At 35.6% G+C, this 15,798-nt stretch overlaps 1 protein-coding gene across 5 annotated transcripts in view; it reads left to right on the forward strand.

Moving 5' to 3' along the window:
- The first annotated feature begins 9,446 nt into the window (after window positions 1–9,446).
- ACLY (ATP citrate lyase) overlaps window positions 9,447–15,798 on the forward strand; it is a 75,373-nt gene continuing 69,021 nt past the window's right edge. For 2 of the 5 annotated variants that reach the window (XM_087947895.1, XM_087947899.1), the window contains exon 1: window positions 9,447–9,572. The gene's annotated coding sequence lies outside the window, so the exon portion shown is untranslated. Of the gene's footprint in view, window positions 9,573–9,650; window positions 9,806–15,293; window positions 15,313–15,798 lie in introns of those variants that run through there. The other 3 variants (XM_087947897.1, XM_087947896.1, XM_087947898.1) reach the window with 3 other exon arrangements.

Raw genomic sequence — 15,798 nt, forward strand, 5'->3', positions numbered from 1 at the left:
TATGATGATTTGTGTGTGGATGTATGTTGAGACAAAAGTTAATCATGTTCTGGTCACTGCTGGAAAAGGGTTCTTTAATTTGTATTCCATAAATTGAATTCAAACTATTGCAGAAGATGAGATCGAGGCAGTTGATAAGTCTAGTATTGTTGGTTACTAGTTGTTCCAGTCCCAGATTTGTTACAGCATTGTAGAAGGTTGCATGTATGGGTTCAGTTTTACATTCATTTAGGGTCCAGTTAATATGAGGTAGATTGAGGTCACCAAGAAAGATAAAAGCATGTGGGCAGGATGTTGCTCATGTTAGTAATGAATTTAACTTGTTTACATGTTCAATGTCATAATCAGGGACTCTGTAACATAGTAAGAATCGAAATGTGATATTTAAAGACAGTTCACAGACGATGGTCTCAGGAAGAACATGCTCCCAGGTAACTTGGATGTTTTTTAAAGCCCAGACCAGAACTCAACCATATGCTTTGCTGTCATGTTTTAAGTGGGTGGAAGCCAGAGGTGGTATTCAGCAGGTTCTGACCAGTTCTGGAGAACTGGTAGTGGAAATTTTGAGTAGTTCAGAGAACTGGCAAATACCACCTCTGACTGGAGATTTTATAGTATCCTTCCCCTGTCATGCCCACTAAGCCATGCCCACAGAACCGGTAGTAAAAAAAATTGAATCCCACCACTGGTGGAAGCTGCCCACAGCCTTGGAGTGGGCAACCTTAATATTAATAAGAATAATATACTCTGCGCTACAGCTGAAATTAAGAGAAAAGCAGGTGTTCAAGAAGCTGAAAGTCCTACATTTGCTTTTTAAATGTATTGTGTGTTCTTGACTTTGGCCTTGCCTTACTTTCTTTTTAAAACTAGTGATTATGCTTATCAGATGGGTAGGAGTGATTTTTAAATCTGAAACAATTAACTAAATTAAATTTGATGAAATATTTGTGCTACCTCTCTTTTGAAATACTCTTATGACACTTTCTTGTTCCTGCCCACTGGCTTTTCACTGCCTAATTTACATTTTATTTTATTTTTTATTTTATTTAGTGTTTATTTATTGTTTTTGTGATGAACATTCAAGTGTCAACTTGTATATGGCTGTGCTTGCAGACCTGATCTGGACATAGGGAATTTTAAATGAAAAAGATAGTGAGGAATTTCTTCTGCCAAACAACACCCTCCCTCCCCCACTGTTATATGTGTGACTACACACCCTTCCACAACTTGCCCCCCAAAATAGCAGCAGCTTACATTAAGTAAAGCCACCATTAAGCCATCCTGTTGAAATTCCCTTTCCTGAATCTTAACTGTACCATTACTGTCTCTCTATCATATTCCTTTCACCAGTCTAAATGGAAAAGCTCAGTCTCTTCCTTCCCCTTTCTTTTTCAATCTCTCCAAATTCATTTTCCTTTCTCATTCTGTTGCCTAATATTGCTGGATCCAAGTTCTGAAAAAGTGACAGTCTAGTAAAAGACCCAGAACAGGTAACTAAGCAGTGCTCAGGGAACTGTAGAATGAAGACTTGCCCATGGGCTTTCTATTACCCAAAAAGTTTTGTGAATGTGTCATTATTGTCAAATCAATCAGAAGTAAGTTACATTTTTATATTCATTTGCATACAATAGAAAATATTTTGGTTGTACATTTACATGAAAGTCAAATTCAAGAATCACTTCCTAGTTAGGTGGGAGGAAACACTAATGGCCTTAAAAACAATGATGACAAGAACATGAGCTTCCAATAAGATCACCCTTGCAATAAGTTCAAAAGGGGATGAGTGAAACTAAGAGAGTAGGTAGAGCTCTGTAGGCATGATGGAAATTAATTAAGTTAGGACATCCTAAATCAAATCTGGAAGAAGGCAATAACAAATCACTTCAATACTATTGCTAAGAAAGCTGGCTGTAATTTTAGGTGAATTTGGATATCAGTTGATTACACTCTAAGTTACAAAATAGTTGTTGGTAGAAAATAATATTAAATTTCCACAAATAAATCTAGCCAGATCAAAACTAGATTGAAATCTGGTTGTTGAAGACACTAATATTAAGAATTCTTCATTTCTTAAGGAAGTGGTGGGATTCAAAAATTTTTACTACCGGTTCTGTGGGCGTGGCTTGGTGGGCGTGGGATATTGGAAGGATACTGTCAAATCTACAGTCAGAGGTGGTATTTGCCAGTTCTCTGAACTACTCAAAATTTCCACTACCGGTTCTCCAGAACTGGTTAGAACCTGCTGAATACCACCTCTGTCTTAAGGACACATAAAGTTGGATAATACAATGCCTGAATCAGGAAAAGATTTGAACTAATCAAAACAGAAATTAAACAAAATACATTGAATGTTTATAAATGAATTTAGGAATCAGCTACTTTAAATTGGATATTACCTTCCATGCTATTTAGTGCATGAAATAGACAAAAGAAATAATGAGGCAATGATGGTCAGAAATAACAATGCTAAATATATCTTTTGGTATGAAAGGATAATATCTGTTAGTGGCTATCCAATGACATCAATTTTATATAACTGGATGCATGTATTAGAAATATGCATACTTCAAAAATGGTTCAAAAGAAGTTATTTGGACCTCATGAGAGCAAAATACTTATCCAACATTCCTTAAACAAACACAATTTTTTTCAGGCTTCTGCATGAGCCTGAAAAAGATGTTTTAATAAATAATAAAGATTTAAGCTTATGCTTATACAAAATCTGCAGTCGTTCTTCTGAAGTATGTTTAAAGTATGTACAACCCTAGTACCCTTACAATTTTAACACACTGAGCGGAAGGGAGATTGGAATGCAAAATAGTAGAAGGAAAGGCTAGAGAAATGATAGAACCTGGGATGCACAATTTGGTTTGTACATATGTAATGTAATATAGATGTAATATAGGAGGGGATAGTTTAATAGCCGTTTTGAACTAAATGTGTTGTTTGTTGTCAATGCTTCAAGCAACAAAATGTAGTCTCAATATCTAGATATCATGAACAATAATACATCAGGGTCAAATTTACTATTATGAAAACAATAGAAGATATTGGAATACAATAGATGCAATTATGAAAGGCTAATGAATTAATAGTGTCAAATGTACAGATTAAACTAATGAAAATGTGTGCGAGACAGATTTGACCTGCAGGAGATAGAATTATAGTAAGATCAGTATAAGGAAAAGATGCAGTATACAGTTATCACAAGCAAAACGAAAGATATGGGAAGATAACTATTGTGATTATAACAAAAAACTATTCTAAAAATTTCAAAGAAGAAAAATTCAAAATCACTTTCACTACAAGTTATTAATAGGGCAATCAAACTTGGGTTACAAAAATCCACATGACCATGGATGACTGTCACAACAAATTACTCTTCTGGGTTTTTTTGTTATCCAGATGTTTGTGTAGCCCTGCTCTAATAATCCTACGTATATTGCAATAAAGCATGAAGAAATCAAGAGATGTGCATGGGTGTGAATCTGTTAATAAATGCCAATTCTATATGTGCTAAGTGTATAAGAGCCTCCTTTATATCCAGGAATCTCTCAAAAAATTACTGTGTTATGGGTGCAACTATGTTATGGGTGCACAACTTTTCAACAGTTGTGAATATCATTATATTTGATCACAAAAGGAAAATTTACTTTACTTTGACACTCTTAAATTGATTAAGCTAGAGAACCAGTTTGGTTTGTTCTTCTAAAGCTAGGAAAATTGTACCTTCAATTTGTAATAGTCCAACTGGTTATTCCAGATGTGTTGAAATATCTAAGTTTATTATTTATAACTTAAATATTTCATAACATTCAAATGCAATTTGAAAGTTCTTTCAGTTAAAACTAAGTACATGTTATTTAATTTTAAACTTTTTTACAGCCTTATGTGAGTGTATGTGTTATAATTTTAATTATACAGGTAATTCTTGAGTTATTATCACAATTGAGCATAACTGTGCTATTGCAAAGCAGTTATTAAATGAGTCATTCCCCATTTTTTACTCTTTTTGACATGGTTGTTAAGCAAATCACGAGAGTTGTTAAGTGAATCATGCAGTCATTAGGCAAATCTAGCCTCCCCCATTGACTTTGCTTTTATCAGAAACTCCCTAGGAAGATTGCAAACAACAATCACAGGATTCCAGGATGCTGCAACCATCATAAATTCATGCCAGTTGATAAACATCTGAAGTTTGACTGCATGACTGTGAGCATGCTACAATAGTCATAAATGTGAGAACTGTCTCCATCCTCCCATTCCTCAACCAGTAAGACTTCTGTAGAAGACACCATGACTTGTAATCCCAATACTTTTGGGATATAGAGATTGGCAAAGAATCTCCAATTTCGCAAAAACTCTGATCTTTCATACTTATATCCTGGTGTTAGATGCATGAACCTAAGCTGTGCCATGACATCACAGTACATGTTTCATTGTCCTCTGGCAGATACCTATGGCAAGAACTGATTTTAACCTTGTCTCTGGGACAGTTCGTACCCTAACAATAGGGGGGTCTGCCATATTCTTAACAATTTGTCATTTATGGATAGGGAAGTCAGTTATTCAGTCTAAATTATGAAAATGTGAATGGCATTTGTCATGTTGTAACTAAATAAAAAATGGATTCACGTAAGAAATGTATGCGAGTTGAAAATTGTACAGTATGTCTGAACCCACATTTTAAGAAATGAATTGGCTTGTTTGCTCTTTGAGAACAAGTTGGGGTGGGGGGGTTAGATATGCAATGGAGAAATTTGTCTGCAAATTTGGAGCCTCTCCTTCCCTCATAGCTTCTCGGCTTAGGGTAACAATTTTGTTTTGTATATGACATCACACTACACAAGTAGAGCTTGCATTACAGTGGCATGACACTGCTTTTATAATTTTAACATAAGCTTTTAATCCTGCAGATGTCTTGGCAAAAGATATCTCAATAAATAATATCAATAAATACAAGAAAATAGCAACAGCAAGAAATTAAGATGAGTTTTTAGAATATAAATCACAAGATAAACAACTTGAAACTACTCTGTAATATTACTAATGTAAATTGGTTTTCATCTGATTGTGAATAAGACAAATCTACTTAATTCATTCTTGGATGAGAGACCATTAGAAAAACCCAGGACTGTAAGCTTGAGTAAGAAGACAATATCCTGGAAGAAGCAATGGTAAACTCCTATAAATAACCTTTAATTTACAGCCATTTTTCAGAGATCTTTTGAAATTATGATGGGCTAAAAATGGACTTACGACTCATACCCAAAATGATGATTGTTGTATCACCCTCATGATCATGTGATTAAAATTCAGGCACCTGCATTTACAACCACAGGGATGCTTCAACTCCCCTGCCTGGCCATCTCCTCCCCCCATCTGTTGCACCCTGACTTTGCAGGCAGTAAGCAGTCCCAGAACTGCATGGCTCCTCCAGCTATCTTATCTTCCAGTTTCCCACACCAATCTTTCACCTTTTGTGCCCAGCCACTGTAGCTGCAACAAAAATACCTTTCTGTCTTTATTGTCTACTTTTCAGACCCTTTTCACTGCCTTTGCTGCTTCCTTTTTGGACCCTTTTTGCCAGGCGCAAAAGGTGAAAGGTTGATGCAGGGAACTGGGAGAGAAAGCAGAAGGACAAATGATTGCTTGCCATTGCTTGCTTGAGGTGGGATGGTGGGGAGTGAAGTAAGGCATACTGGTTCTTCCTGGGGTGGACTGAAGAATAAAGAAATGCCTGATAGTTGGCTTGCTAGGGTGGACTGGAGAGCAAAAGAATGGCATGTCAAGCAACTCAGGAGCTGCCCAGTATGGCTTGGATTGGAGGAACATTTAGATAATGACACATGATTCTTAGTTAACAACTGTAGTGAGGAGTGCCGGATTGCTTTCATATGTCAGTTCACTCACATGACAGCTTCCTTTCACAGACTTTGTAGTTCCAATTATGGTCACAAATCAAGAATGATCCATGCATTGTTATTAAGAAAACTACATGGATGTTTTCTTAATAAGAGTTAAGCTGATGACTTTAAAGGGAAAAACATATGCACAAAATGTCAGCATATTGACCATTGCAAAAATGGCTGGGATACTAGCCAAAATGAAAAGAAATAATGAAGAAATCAGTTTGCCAAGTCATCCTCTGCACCAAAAAAAAAAAAAAAAAAAAGATAAGCAGCTTATGAGAATCATATTTGACATTTCATTTAATGAAAATGTAGTCATATGCTACTTCAGCTAATAAGTTAATGGTACCTTGGCTAGATTTCTTTGGCAATGAATGTTGTAGTAGTACACATATAACCAAGTCAGGCATATTCCAATCAGATCTCCTTATAATCACATGCTATATCTAGACTGCAGACTCCCTGACCATTTTCTCTAGGATAAATTAATATAGCACTGATAAAAGTGTCTTGCTTTTCCCAGCTTCTTTCTATTGATCAGATATTCAGTGGCAGTCCTGGCTCAGTAACCATAGCCAGTCAGTATTTCAGAACTGTGTCTTGTTCCTTTTCTAAAAGAAATATGTATTTCTAAAAGAAATATGTATTTTTTAAAGCTGCTTTTTTTTCTCCATGAAGAACTAGATATGAGAAAAAATGGGCATCTCACTGACTTAGCATTTTGATAACACAACTGATTTTGTGAAATTTCAGTCTGGGGCTATTTCTAACTCTTACAGGTTAATTAACAATTTGTTCATCCATTTAGTGCTCTCACAGTAGATTAAGTTCACACTTGAGCCAGTTAAGCATGTTATAGGAACAAGGCTCTCATCTATTCACTCTTGTGTACCTCCTCTTTGTGCAAATGAGAGCAATACAAGAGCTTTTTTCACTCTCTTGCCAAATTGGATTGCCTATCTGACATTGTCATGTATCATACCTGTCTAGACAGCATACCTTTCTTTTGAAATTAAAAAAGAAAAAAAACTGTGGAAAACAACTTGCATTATCAGAATCAGCAACAGTGATGTGCTGTAGGAGTATATTTGCAAGATGTGAATTGTTAGTTGCAATCCTATTATTCTTTTGATGTAGGAGTTTATCCTGTGATCTGAACATTGCAAATATTAATGAAGCATTAGACAGCCAAACTGTGTACCAATTCCATAACACATTTAGAAGCATACAATTTTTGTTCTATTCAAGCTGCAAATGTAGTCTGTCTTTTATCCTATTTAACAGATTTTATGAAGTTTGGCTCTTGAAAGAACTCAGCCAGTCACCTCTCTGAACAAAAATGTTTCTGGCATTTATTAGGGAAGTTTTAACAGTAGTGCTTCTTGCACTACTTTCACTTTTACACCAGCACATCCTTTCAAAAATTCTTACAATAGTTCTGTAAGATAGATCATAATTTCAGGTCATATTAGCTGAAATTTTGGAAGTTCTAAGTTAATTATTCTAGAAGGCTGAATTCATAATTTGCCTAAGGAAAAGATCTGAGTTTATATTGAAATTGGAGTTTTCATATTTTTTTGCATAGGCATTGCATTATATTTCTCATATTATAAATGGGCAGAAAAAGAAATAATATGTCTAAGCCATTAGTCAAATACTCTGTTAGCAAGATGGCTTCATTATTCCATTATTTATGTAGGAACAAAAATCCAGTCCAGTTCCAAGCCGGGAGAAATAATAAAATGGAAACTGGCTGATTGGAAAGAAGATCTCTTTTATTTGGATGCCAGAAACTTCAGTGACAGCTACATGTTTCTGGGGTGGTTGACAAAATAGCTGAGTGAGTGGATGGATCTTTATGTCCTGGGATTTTTTTTTATTTGCAATGCTCCAGGGGGGTTGTGCAATATAGTGAGCTCTGTCTTTTTTTGCAATTCTAACAGTGATGGATAAACCCTATTATGTTCTATAGGTTATGTCCTGTCCTTAGAATTTGGGTCAAGGAATGTAGATTTTAATCCCATCAGCTCCAACCTCCTGTGAGTTTTGTTTATGAATAGATTAGCTCAGTCTTTTTGAATGGATACAAAATCTCCATTCCAAAAGATCAGTCTCTTCTGCTTGAGGCTGTTTTCCTATGCAGGAAGACTGGGGCTGCTTTCTGCCTTTAAGAATATGTTTCTCCATTTCTCCTTTGGGGAAATATAATATTCTGCCTCTTTTTAATATTAATAAATTTAATAAAGAATATTTTAATCTGGAGTGAGGTGGGGCTTCCTACATTTAAAATAAAACAATTTTAATGCTGAAATTATCTATGCAAACAACCACACTTGAGGTGTAGCTAACTTTTAGTTTCATATTTAGAAATAATTAAATTATTTTAACAGTTAAAGAAGAAAATCTCATAGACAAACCACTGAGCAAGATTATCCTTGCAAGAAAACTGTTTCCCTCTGCCCAATGACAAGACCAATGGCAATACTGTCCCCAAACAAAAAAGAATAGCTTTGTTCCTTTTTAAAAATCTTAACTGTATCATTGCATAAACCTTTATAAATCACAGTTCAATGCATCAACTACGTACAGTTATGAAAAAGTATAATTTATATAAATTCATGTTATATGTGAGAAGACAATGACAAGGAAGAAAAATTAATCACCTACAATATTATTCACAGGATTTCTTCTATATCTATATGGTAATACTGAAAGCATGTTTTGTTCCTTGCTTGCTAACAAAAAACAGGCCATCTAACCCAGCAGCCTTGTTTTTTTGCTGGTGATGATGACTATCTGGGAGCAGATTGGCTGCAACTGCTACTATTGGGCTGTTTCTAGTTATTAAGGAGTAATTGAAGTATTGCTTTTGTTTTTGTTGACTTCTGTTTGGTTTTTAAATTTCTTGGGAGTTTTAAAGGGCTGTTGTGTAAGAAACTTTTGCTGATGAAATGAAGAAGTAAAAAAAATGGTAGACGATGCACAATGTAGTTGAACTCTCACCTACAGTTATTTAAAACATAGAATAGAGTAACTAGTTGTAAAATTATAATTTTATAATTGGAAGGAAAAAGGAGAAATTTTCGCGCAAACACTGGGATTTCTAACACATTTAGAAGCAATTTTTATTTATTTCTAAAGACGGGAGGGTAAAAGGAACCCTTTTTAAATGTAACTAGGTTTTTGCATTCACTGATAAAATTAATGAAACAAATACCCTTTACAACGATAGAAAAAAAGTATTTTAAAAACCCACCCTAAAACAACCTGTCCACGGTTTTCCGGCCCCCTACTGCCTCCACACGAGATGAAAGTCGGAAGTCACAGATTTAAAAAAAAACTGCAACTCCCATTAAGCTTTGCAACTCTCTCCCGCTCCACCCCGCCCCCCAAAGCGTACGGTGTTCTGCCCACGGGAGATGAGCCAATGAGCGAAGTCAGGCACTGCTCAGGCAAGCAGCACGTGGAGAAAATGCTGCCCTATGGCAGGGCTGGAGTGCATCTAGCCATATGAGAAGAGGCGGAGGAGGCGGTGGCGGCGGCGGCGAGAGAAAAAGACGGAGAGGGAAGCAGCAGTAAGACTTGGACAAAGGCAGCAGAATCTTACTTCAGAGTTAGGAAAGGCCTGGCCTGCGAAGGGCAAGGCATTTTAACCCTAAGGTAAGCGGGGAGGGGAGAGATTTGGGAAATATTGCATTCCTTTATTTTAAGCGTTTTCCTTAACTACTCCTTTCGCAGGGATGTGTGGGACATAAGTGCACTCCTCGGACTGCTAAGGACATTTAAAACAAGGCACTTTTTTGATTACCGTCATTCCAGCAATTCCTTTTCCTCCTAGTAGAGTTGAAACGAACGCCGCAGTTCTATAAGTGCCCAATCGCTGAATAGAAACGGTACCTGTTCACTTTTTGTTTAAAGTTCTGCTTCCCGGATGGTGCTATGTAGATAAATAGTTACTGTTGCATTACATGTATTCAGCATCAAAAGTGCACCATACACTTTGGCAAGTGTATCTGTGGGCTGTGAAACAAGTGGGCTGCAGAGCAATCCCCTAGTACACTGGAATGGGAATTTATATTAATTGAGCAAAATATTATGCAAATTACTGGAAAATCTCCTGTAATTTGCATAATATTTTGCTCAATTCTCTCTTTCTATAAACTTTTGATAACTACTTAATAAAATCATATGATAGAGGGAAAGCAAGAAAGAAAGACCTATAGTAGTTTTAACTTCTGTCCCTCTCCTACATGGGAAGGGGGGAAATCAGGACTCCACTTCAGGAGTCAATGGAGCCATTTTTCTCTTTTCTTCAGTTTGGGAACTTGTGAATCATCTGTTGATATAAATTTGGGATTGAGAAAAGAAACTGGCTTTCTCACACACTTTAAGTCTGCAGACTTCCCAACTGCAAGGCATGGTGTTCATGACTCACTTTCAAAGGCTTCTGAAAATCCTCACAAATTTATGATACATAGTTCATTTTCTCTTTAAGAGCCTAACTAACCTTCATATTCTATGAATGTCTGTTTCTTACAATTAAATGCCTAAGAGGGCAGCCCTTATGAAGGACTTCCTTCAGGCATTTGCCTCTATGTTCAAGAAAAATACAGGATATGTAGATATTTTGTGTTTGTATCTTTTATTATTTTTACAAATTATTATAATTTATTATTTTTACATACAACTGAAGGTGATGCACATATCCAACACATCTTTCTCCTATTTCCCCACAGCAACTCATTGAAATGGGTTGGACTGAGAGAAAATGACTATCCCAAGGTCACCCAGCTGGCTTTCATGGCTGAGGCAAGACTTGATATAGACAGTTTAAAAGAATAGAGGAAATAGGTTTCCCCCCTTATGTTTTACCACAGCATCTGAAATATACTACATTGAAAAATTGGCACAATACCATGATTTATCATCATCACACCTTCTACCCTTTCATAGTGATTTTGCTTCTGTGTTAACTTTTTGCTATGTCTCAGAAGTATATTGACCATCCTGCATTTTCTGAATGAGCTGATTGAAGTCCAATTTGAAAATTTTGATAGAACTCAAAAATCCCCCAATGAAAGTTATGGGCAAAATAATACGCAGGCAAGAGTTAATGAACAGGATGCCTCGGAGAATGTGAGTAGCTTAAGATTCTTTATTCGGTACTAGAACCAAGCAACACCCATCCATTCTGTGGGTGGCATGTGACCTTTAAATATTATTATTAGGTGGACAAGCATAACAATTTGCTTTTTATTTTGACACTTAAAATTGGCTGAGAGAGTAATGTCACTCTCTTTAATGGTAGGATCAACTATTAGGAATCTACTACAAATCACTCAGATATCTATTTTGCCTGAAGTCTGTATGGAGTCAATTGTGCCCAAACAAAAGCTTAATAGATCTCTAAAATCTCAGGTGAAAATATTTTTCTTAGCGGCAAGATTATTTTAATGAACATTTTTTGGCCTGGAATCTGATTTGCAAATATATCTTGCAAGTTGTGACTTCTTCCAAGAGAACCTCATGCATTTTTCCTCCAGTCAACATTTTTTCAAATTTTCTAAAGCCGCCTTGCCTTAGAAAAGTTTAACATGTTTAAGTGGTTAGAATGCAATGTTGCAGGCTAACTGCTCACAGTAGGAATTCAATCCCGACTGGCTCAAGGTTGACTCAATCTTCTTCCTAAGTTCATATAATGAGAACCCAAATTGTTGGGGGCAATATAATGACTCTGTAAATCGCAATATATAAGTCTGTTATTGCTATTGCTATTTACCAAACATGGAAAAGCTTCCTTATCCCTCTAGATCTTTGCTTGTTAGAGGAATTGGCATATATGTTGTTCAACAGTAGGTAATCAGAAAGTTTATTTCTGCCGACCTTTCCAGGTAGGCCAAAACAAGAAACAGACCAGATGAGCTAATTCTACTTTATTATAAGGTTGCATTAACAGAATCTTGCAATTCTAAAAGTACAAATCTTCTGTTTGTTATTCATTTATGAAGGATTACTTAAAGAGACCTTTCTGAGTGTCTTCTTATGCAGCCATGGGCTCCCCCCACTCATTTGATTCTTTCCAGGGTACATCTCTTTCTCTACTCCCAAGGTCCTTTATTACAGTTTCAGAGGTCTTATGATGAATTTCTTACTTCTTGTTTCAAATTAACATAATGCCATTGGATGCTCTTTCTTAAAAATAGTGGAACAAAAATCTTAGTGAGAAAGGTAAATATTACTGAGAAGTTCTTTAAACCTGTATCAAATACCTGTTTATAAAACTGATATAACGTTAACCTTTTCATCACAATGTCACATATAAACATGGGGAATTAACAGAACAAGGTTCTGATGCTAAATCTGGGTAATCTGAAAGATTTCTTCTAACTGCTGGATGATCTTTTCTATGTTTAATAATTTATCCACACCACTTTAAGACAGACTTAAGCAGTTAACAGTTAGGAATTAGGAAACCTTGGAATTATAGCTTAATTATTTTGAAGGGCTATAATTTTAGGGATAGCTGCCTTAAAATAAAAATGATGGATTTTTGTGTATAAAGGAATGGCAAAAAAAAAGAAAATAATCTATCTTTTTCTTTGTGTTGTTTATCCACACATCTAAGCAATTTTGAAGCAGCTGAAGTAAGCATTAGTTTATTAAGTCACACATCAGTGTGTGGTATGTCACTTAGTCTCATTGTTGTGCCATTTTATTATATTTTGGCTTTGTTGCCTGCTGATACTTGTCAGTTTTCTGTGTTGCTCTGTTGTGTTTAGTCCTTCCATTGAAAAAAGCTAGGAACCATTTTGACCACAACCTTAAAGCTTGCAATGAAATGTTCAGGGGTCCCTGCCCTTTCCATTGTTTAAAGGCATTAGCAAACTCTAAAATACATTTTTAATATGATATTAAGTAGTTGCACTCATATATCTCTGCTTTGCTCAACTAATTAGAATGCAGCAGAATAGAAGAAGATATAAATATAATAACTAATAGTACAAATAACCTTTTTCGATTACTTGATAATGTATCAAATAATCATATAGAGTGCAATCTCATTTTTTCGAATTCTGTTCAATGGTTGTTTTTCATTCTCTATCCAAAAGCAGATTGTATAGTCTTACATTATTAAATGAGAGAAATTATAAACCCAATCAAATTAAAGCCATGTTGTTTATGCTTCTTAATAAAACAAAGGAAGTTTGTTTAGATAATTTCTGGAATCTTCATTTTCATTCTTCTGATTGCTGGCATTCATTATAGCTATATTAAAAAGCAGTGATGTAGCCCAACTATGGTCTTGGCCTTATCTACCTTATGATGATATTCATGTTGTTAGAATGTACTATTCATTTTTAACTGAATTCTGAACTTATTTGATACAGTTGTTTTATACAGTTGTTTTATAGCTGGCTTATTTAAAATTTATTTCCTTAGTTTTCCAATTGTTCGATTATTTTTTATGGTTTGTAAGATACTCAGTCATTTTATATGTAAAATGAAATATATATGAATTAGGAATATAATTATATGCATTTAATATTAAAATCTCTAAAGTTGAAAATATTTTAAATATTATGGAGCTGTTTAACCTTCAGTCTGACTCCATAAAGTTCCATTATCTCTGTTTTTCTGTCTTGCCTTGACTAAGCTGTTGGCAACATTCTTGGAAACATGGCATAAATTGCATATTTGTGAATTCCAATTTAATCCCCATTTTGATGACAACAATGCCACCCTAACCATCTTGACTCTTGAGAAGATTGGCCTTGGTAATTTTGCCTTTACCTCTATGTCAAGAATTTTTCCATTCTGAACAAGGCATTTTCTTGGACGAAATGATCTTGACAGAGTACTATATTCTTTCTGAATTTGAGATCATGGTATTTTAGCTCTGATGAGGAAAAGGCCTCTTTGTGGGCAGGTTATATCACCGCTCATACTAGCCACTCAGATGAATATAATACTTCACTAGATTGGTTGCCTAAATCTTTTTGCTCTTGTCATCTGTGGTCTAAAAAAACAAAGGTTTGATTTTATTACCATTTTCTTTGAAGTCATTCTTGTTTTTTAAAAAATGTTTAATTGGTAAAGAAATATAAACAATGAAGCAAGAAAAGAAAACTGGAGTACAATGGGATATTATTTCCAGTATTAAGGACATCAGCAAAGAAATTTCTAGATTCATATTCTATTGTATCGGCACTTTTGTTAAAACTGCTTTTCTTAGGGAGATCTTTGATCCTTTTACTTTTATTAGGTCAGGTTTTTTCCTTGCAAAACCTTGTACCATGTATCCTGTACTCAGGAAAGTACATCTGGAATGTAGAGGGCACCCATTCTTAATATACTGTAGTTGAAATAGAAGACACCTCTTCACTAAATGCTTCCATGGGTTGTGGTGGGGTATCAAAAAACCACTTATCAAAAGGGAAAGCTAACCTTCCTCTCCCCAAAATGCTCTCCCCGTGCTGTTCTGTGGGGTTCATTGGCATTTCTGCAAATTGGTAGGATGAAAGAGACTGGTCCAGTTTCATAACATGTAAGGTTCTTATTTCCTATTTCTTTTAAGGTAACCTTTTAAAGTCATGGGGACAGAGAGCTTGGTGAGCATTAAGGGGGGGTGTTTCTAGGCTTATTATTCTGTATCCCTGCAAAATACAGCTTCTAGTGCTTGCAGCTTCCATATTGTCTGCAGTTAACAGCAACAAGCCAGCTGAATTGGCAAAGTTGAATTGAGGAATCTTCATAAATGAATAACCATGCTTAATGCTTGTTGAGTGATTTTGGATTTTGCTGTCTATTCATTTACATTTCTGCTACATGCATATGTCTAGCATAACGATAACGATTCACTGTTGAGTAGAGCAGCTTCACTTAGATCTTTTAAAATTAGTTCCAAGCAGTTTAAGAAGCTTGGCATGTCCCTATCTGCTTTGGAGAAAGCTTATCTTGTTCATTAGGATGTGAAAAATGAGTTTCTGTAATAAAACCTTTAAGAAAAAGTTGATTCAGCATTTGTATTAGACAATTATTAATATGCCACCCTTTTTGCAAGCCAGATTTGTACTTGCAGTATTTACAGAGGGGCAAATATGACGGAAGACACCCAGCTGCTGACGTGTAGGCTTGCCTTCAGTGTCCTGGCCTCCTCTTTATTTGCACAAAGCAGCTTGGGCAGCAGTTAAACCTTTGTGGTTTTGAAGGTCCTGCGGTAAATGGCAGCTGTTCTAGCTAAATTCAGTTGAACAAGAATATGCCCTTCCTATTTGAGGAAGGCTTTGAGTATTAACAGTTCAGCTGGCATTTTCTGAGTATACTTTGCATTGTTTGAAATCTTTTTGATGAATGCTAATCGGAAGCTGCCCTGGATACTGTATGTGAATAGCAGCAGAAGGTAATGGCAGGTTCCTTTTTCAATCTATCAAAGTAGATGCATGGATTAGATTTGCATAATATTGCTGCCTAGCAGGAATATACAACCTTCCATGCTGCAATCACATATTAGAAAGTTAAAGATGTTTAAATAGTGAAGCCTGATAAGTGGATTTCCACTGAGTGAAGAACCTGTGTGCTAATACCTATAATAATGTACAGCAGAGATTTATAAAGTTTCTACTCTGCCCTTAATCCCCAGTTTCACAAAAAGGTAAAGCAAGATAATCACAAAATTGAGGGAGAGTATTGCCTAATTACCTGGCAATTTTAACAGGCCTAGACAATTACATAAAAGTTGGGAGCTGCAATTTGCTCCTGACAAACAGGAGAACTACAAGTGAAGTTACCACAAAGGTAGTGATATCCCAGGAAGACAAGGAGTTGAATCTTTTTGGTCTTTTAAATGTGGGTTTAAGGTTGGAAATGGAAGGAGAAAATATCTTTG

This window comes from Notechis scutatus, chromosome Z (assembly GCF_049901735.1).
Source record: "Notechis scutatus isolate UNSWTSFEM ecotype Mainland chromosome Z, rNotScu1.2, whole genome shotgun sequence".
NCBI classification, from domain to species: Eukaryota; Metazoa; Chordata; class Lepidosauria; order Squamata; family Elapidae; genus Notechis; species Notechis scutatus.